Source organism: Trichosurus vulpecula, chromosome 6 (assembly GCF_011100635.1).
Source record: "Trichosurus vulpecula isolate mTriVul1 chromosome 6, mTriVul1.pri, whole genome shotgun sequence".
Lineage (NCBI taxonomy): Eukaryota > Metazoa > Chordata > Mammalia > Diprotodontia > Phalangeridae > Trichosurus > Trichosurus vulpecula.
The window spans coordinates 55,995,032-56,001,031 of NC_050578.1; positions in this window are offsets into that span (position 1 = coordinate 55,995,032).

Genomic DNA, 6,000 nt, shown 5'->3' on the forward strand with positions numbered 1-6,000 from the left:
TCATTCAGCTCTACCAAATCACCCTCCATGGAAGAGCAACTCCCTCCTTCGGATTTTATCTTTATAAAATAGTTACTAAGCTATCTCTTCCATGATAATAGAATATTTTGGTTATGCATTTCAATGAGGCAATACTGTTCTTCAATCTGACTTTTTTAGATTTTAGTAATTCTCGTGCGCCCCCCCCCCAACACACACCTCAAAAAATCGCGGGAGCGAAGGAGGAAAGGAAGAGAACACGGTTTAGAAAGTAATTGGCATCACCTGTCCTTTTAAAACTTTGAAATTAGGAGCTTAATAATAGCTTTCTAGGTCTCCTCCCTTAGTGGCTAGCTGTCCCTGATATTTCAACCAACCGGGCTAATTCCATTCAAGAACTGGAAAAGTGGTACCTGTTGTAGTTACAAGGTTAAAAGATCAAGATAGAAGGTGTAGGTGGCTTTTAGCTTTTTTCTCAAAATTTTTTTAATATTTCACGAGCTTGTGTTTTTTCCCCCTTAACTCCTCCCCCCGCCCCCCTGCCCCCCCTTGGTTGAAGATTCCACGGGAAATGAGAGCACTATTTTGTTTCTCCCTCGGATTGCAGATAGGGGGAGGAGGTGGTTATTAGAAGCTCTCTGTCTCTCTTTCCCTCTCTCTTTTCTCCCTCTGCTTGATGGCACTGTTATCTCTTTCGCTCGCTCCTTCTCCTAGGTGATCCATTTCTAGGCAACGTGCAGGCTGGGGTTGAAGCTGCCAAGCTCCCTTCTCTCGGGCTTTCTCTCTCTCTTCGCTGCATCCATCCAGCCAGGAAGCTCCAAAAGGAGCCTGCAACCCGATCAGCTGCTTTCCTTCGCCTCACTCCAGACACCGCTGCTCCCGCCAGCCAGCCGGCCGATCGCCTGCTCCACTACCTGGCATTACTGCCAGACAACTGGGCTTCCCCCTCCTTCCGAAGAAAGGGAATTTTCTCTGCATTACTATCTGCATTACCTCGAAGTTTACTGCGCCCCCCTCCCGCCCCCCACCTTGGCCAAGGGGCATTTTTTTTTCCTGCAGGAATCTCGCTGCTTCCTCTGGTATTGGATTTTTTTTTTTCAACGAAGGCAAGGATTAGGCATTCTCCACGGGTTGTTTTGGTGGAGGTTGGTGTTTTGGTTTTTTTTTTTTTTTTTTTTTTGGTTGAAGGAGGAGGGGCGTTGAACATCCGGCAGGGGGTAGGGGCGGGGTGGGGGCGGGGGCTACGGGCTGCTGGAAGTTGCCATCGGGCTAGACCTGGACGGATTCTTCCCTGGCCCCGCCGCCCGCCCTCCCGCCAGCCTGCCCAAGAGATGGGGCTGGTTTGACAACCACAGCTGCCCCACAGCACTCGAGGCTGGATGCATTTCTTTAGTCAAACTGCAAACAACTCTGGGGATGCCAAAAAGCCCTTCAAAGTGACACAGCTAAGCGAAGGAACCCTTCTGATTTTGGAATTGTCCTCATATCCCTTCGCCTTCTTCGTCAGCTGCCAAACCTGTCCTCCAACAGTCGGATTTTTTTTTTCTTTAAAGCCTCTCTAAACTCCATCGTTACCTGAAACTCTTTCGACTGTACACATATAAATATAGATACAGATTTTAAAAAAAACACACCCATATACAACACAGGAGGATATGGAAGTTTTTCCTTTGCTCTTGGTTATGTCCATCTGCTGGTCTCGAACCTGGGACTCAGTGATTGCGGATTCAATCATTCACATCGGTAAGAATGGGCCCCTGCGAATATTGGGCACCTTTATATATCTGTTGTACTGTGCCCCCCTTCTGTCTCTCCTTTTTATTTTTCCTTTCTCGCGCTTACTTGAGCCCTCTTCTGTTCAGTGCCCCTTTGCTCCTCCATTCTTCTTATACTTGCTTTATTATTATTATTATATTTAGTAATGAAGCTGCCCAAATCTTGATATATGATGGGTTGTTGAAAGTCGTCCTTGTGGTTTTGGATGGGTATGTGTGTATCAGGGCGTTAGGGTAGGCAGTAGGTGCTGAATACAAGTGTCAGGGGAAAGAAGTTTAATTTAATGTACCCTTCCCTGGGTACTTATTTGCTCTTTTGAAGGATTGTTTTTGGACAGCAGAAGGTATGGGATATATTTCTAAAAAGGAGTGGAAAGGCTGCTTTTCGAGCGAACAGGTGGTTTGGCAACGTGAGTCGGTTCAGTTTCCCAGCTCTTTTCCCACCGTGGTTAAAGAGGCTGTTGAATTTTGTCACCACCATCCTTCCTCCTCCTCTTCCTCCTCCTCCTCGGTTCCCTCTTTCTCCCCCTCCCCTCCGCGCGCTCTCAAGGAGCTGTTCCTAGCAGGCATGATAACTGCCAGAGAGAGCTCTCCACCAGGAGAATCCGAGCAGGAGAAATAGGGCCGGCGAGGCTGGCAGTAACAGATCTTCTCTGCCCTCCCTTCCTCCCCAGGTCAGAGATAACAGGAGTGGTTGAAACCCGGATCCCTTTGTAGCGAGGGTCGAAGAGCAAAGAGACTACATTCATTTCTTCCCTTTTACACACATACTCCTCCCCCGCCGCCCCTCACCCCTCCCCCTAGTACAGTAAAGTAGGAGTTGCCTAGGAATGAGAAAAGGCAATTGGTGTGTGGCGTTCTGCCGCTGGAGATGCTGGTGGCCCCACCTATTGGCAACAAGAAGGGCACACGGACAGACAGACTCACCACTGCAGGCAGAGAGGGATGTCTGAGGCTTGGAAAGGGTTAAGAGGGGCTGGGGAGCTTTATATTATGCGTGGAGCTTTCAGCTTCCTTCTCAAAACTCTCCTGCCTTTCGGATAGGAGGTAACACAACTGAGACCTGATCGTTTTTGATTTTTTCCTGCATTGCTGCAACGATTCCCTTTATAGAAAGAAAGAGAAATAAAAGGAAAAGGTGTCTCTTGACTACGAGGGTTCATTTACTAGGCTGCCTAACGGCCCTACTTTACTATTTTTTTTTTCAGATCGCAGGATTTTTAACTAGCTGTACTGCTTAGTGCTCTGCAAATAGAGGTAGTAAGCTACCTCCCCCATCCATACCTCTCTGTACTCCCTACTGCCTTCCGCAACCATCCCCATATACCCAGTCCTGAAATGGGAACCTGCTCCCAGGGTTGGCAGCACCTGCTGAAATGAAGCTCCTATCTGTGCGCACTTTCAGTGATGCCAGACCCTGTAGCTGCAAGGGACTCCCCCTTTAGTCTTAACGCTTGTCTTGGTAAAAATATCTACCTTTTCTTATCATTTATATCTCTCATACTATAAGTGTTTTGTGCAAGACCAAGATTTAGTAATCTCTGAATTTGTGTGGCCAAGGTTGATGTCCTGGATGCATTCCCACACTACTAATGCATGAGCAAATAGTCTCTACTGCATCTATAACTTTTGGGGGCATGGATTCTGGTATTCTTGTACTAGCACAGTAGTGATGTTCTGATCAAAGTTCAGGAACAAACTGTATCTCCTTTTAAAGAGAGACTGATCCATATTTATGAATAATTTAAGAATGTGAAGTTATTATTAAGCCTTCCTAGTATGAGTCTTATGATTAGGGTTTTGTACATTACACTAGGCATACTTCATAGGAATAGACTTAAGGATAAATACTCACTTGCTGTTTATCTGTGGCATAATGAATATATTATTTGTAAACACTTAAAGAGGCATTGTGTCTTTCATTACCAGATGAATAATACTGTGCAATGTAATTTGGGCATGTGTTTCAAAATAGGAAAGGACTGCTTTTTCCTGGCACTGTGTTCACAGCTAGTGTGGCCTGGATGATTTGTTTATAACTGGCAGATCTATCAATACTGTTTACTCCATCCATGTTTCTTTAGACTGCTGCTGATTATTGGATATATTAACTAAGTGAATCCTCCCAAAAAGAAAATAGCAAAGTGGTTGCTTTTCACACAATTAAATTTGACTGGAAGACAATTAGTACATTTGACAAGAGGATTAGGTTCTTTTATAGACCAATTTATGTTGCCATGAAACTGGCAAATTGATGATTGTTTCATTAGGCTTTAGACCATTTATACTGTATTGAAAAGAAATGACCTCAAAATGTTTTTTTTTTTTTAAGTGAGGGGGTCAATAAAGGAAATCAAATTGTTCCGTCATACAACATCCAGAATCATTGCAATTATCTCCAAAACTGAAACTTACATGTGAAAAATTCAAAGTGATATTTAGAATACTCAAAATGCTTATAGTATTCAGTTTACAAAAGACATGTTAACTGGCTTTAAGTTGATAACTGCCTTTATTTTATTTTTAATGAAAACAATATTTACTTAGAAATATATTGCTTCTACATTCAAAAAAAGAGGGAAAATGTTTCAATTCTGTAAAATGAGAGGATATGTAGAAATAAGAGATTTTCATAAGTTCGTGTGATATGTGAAGGCGTAAAATATCTGTAACATGCAGTCTATTTAATACTAGAAAAAAGAAATAAATTGCTCTGATAGGTTCTTTAAGGCTCTTGGATGATGAATCACATTATATCCAATATGTAGGTAACTTGCATGACTTTAAGCATGGCATTGCAATATGCAAACAAATTAATAAAGTCTGACATTTTAATAAACATGCAAACTTGCTACAACAATGGTTTGCTATATTAAATTATCAGAATATGACTGAAACTGAACTATTTACATTAAAGTGGAACACTTTTATTTGATCTTTCAAATTTACAGCTCTTTAATTTGACTGCTTTCCTCTTGGGCTAATTTTGTAAGGTTGGTAAGGTCTGATTGTTGGTGGAATTAGGATTAATGGAGATACCTTCAGGTAATACTTATTGCCTTGCATATTCTACTGGAGTATGGCAGTTGAGAAAGGTTGCATTAAATGTCCTTATAAAACTATTGAAATCGCTCACCTCTATTGTAAGTTTCTTTGCAACAATAAATGAAGATTGCCCCCCTGCTTTTTGACATATCAAAACTATGCGAGTCTACATTCTACAAATACTTTGAACCTATGCATTGATTGAGTAATTTCATCAGACCCCCATTACTTGATTGCTTAGAAGTTTCCTAATGATCTGTATGCTGTAAGAAGCACCCGAAAGTCGTGAGTGGAATGGCAATGATATTGTGCTTTATGAGGCTATTCAAAAAGTCGTCCTGATTTATGTAGCTCCAAAGCTCCCAAGTCTTTGAGATTAGCCATGCTGCCTGCTATTTTCTTCATACATCAGTCATCCCACACTCTTTACTCCCTAAACACAACAGGAGTTTGGAACATTTCTTTAATTAAGCAGGGATTAGGTGGCATTTCCAGTCAACTGCACAGTTTGTGTTTGTTCCTATCTAATATGAAGGATATCATCTTTAACAGTTAAATATATTCTCCCTTTAAAATCTGGATTCTGCACACAGATATAATAGTAAATTAGATATCTACTGTTGTATATGTCTGTGCAGAGATATTTATACAATATAGGTACCTATATGATATATACAAACATGATTTGGTTTTGGTTGTTAAAAATCCATCGTAAGAAAACATCTTATGTCATCTGGGAGGAGAAAAAGCACATTTATTCATGATTTTCTCATAAGTAAACAGTATATTCTTCTATGACTTTTTCTTAAGCCCAAGACACCCAGGAGAATTCATGAAGCATTTTGGGCTTTAGGATACTCACAGTAAAGAACTCAATTGGGTATCTGAGTAAAATATGTACCACAGTATTTAAGGCGGTGATAAATCTAAAGTATCAATATTCATTGCTTCTGTAAGAAACACTATTAACAAAAAAGAGATTAAATGAAAAATATTTTAAAAGACTATTTGACCAATTCCAAAATGCTCAAAGGGCCCAGACAATGTAGTGGCCTTTCACTGAAATTCTTTTTTTTTTTTCTTTCTATTATTTTCTTTGCTCTGTATCATTTTATATTAGCATATTGTCATCAAATTCTCCTTATACTATGCAGATATTTAGATTACATTAATACTTGTATATTTCTTCCCCCAAAGCAAC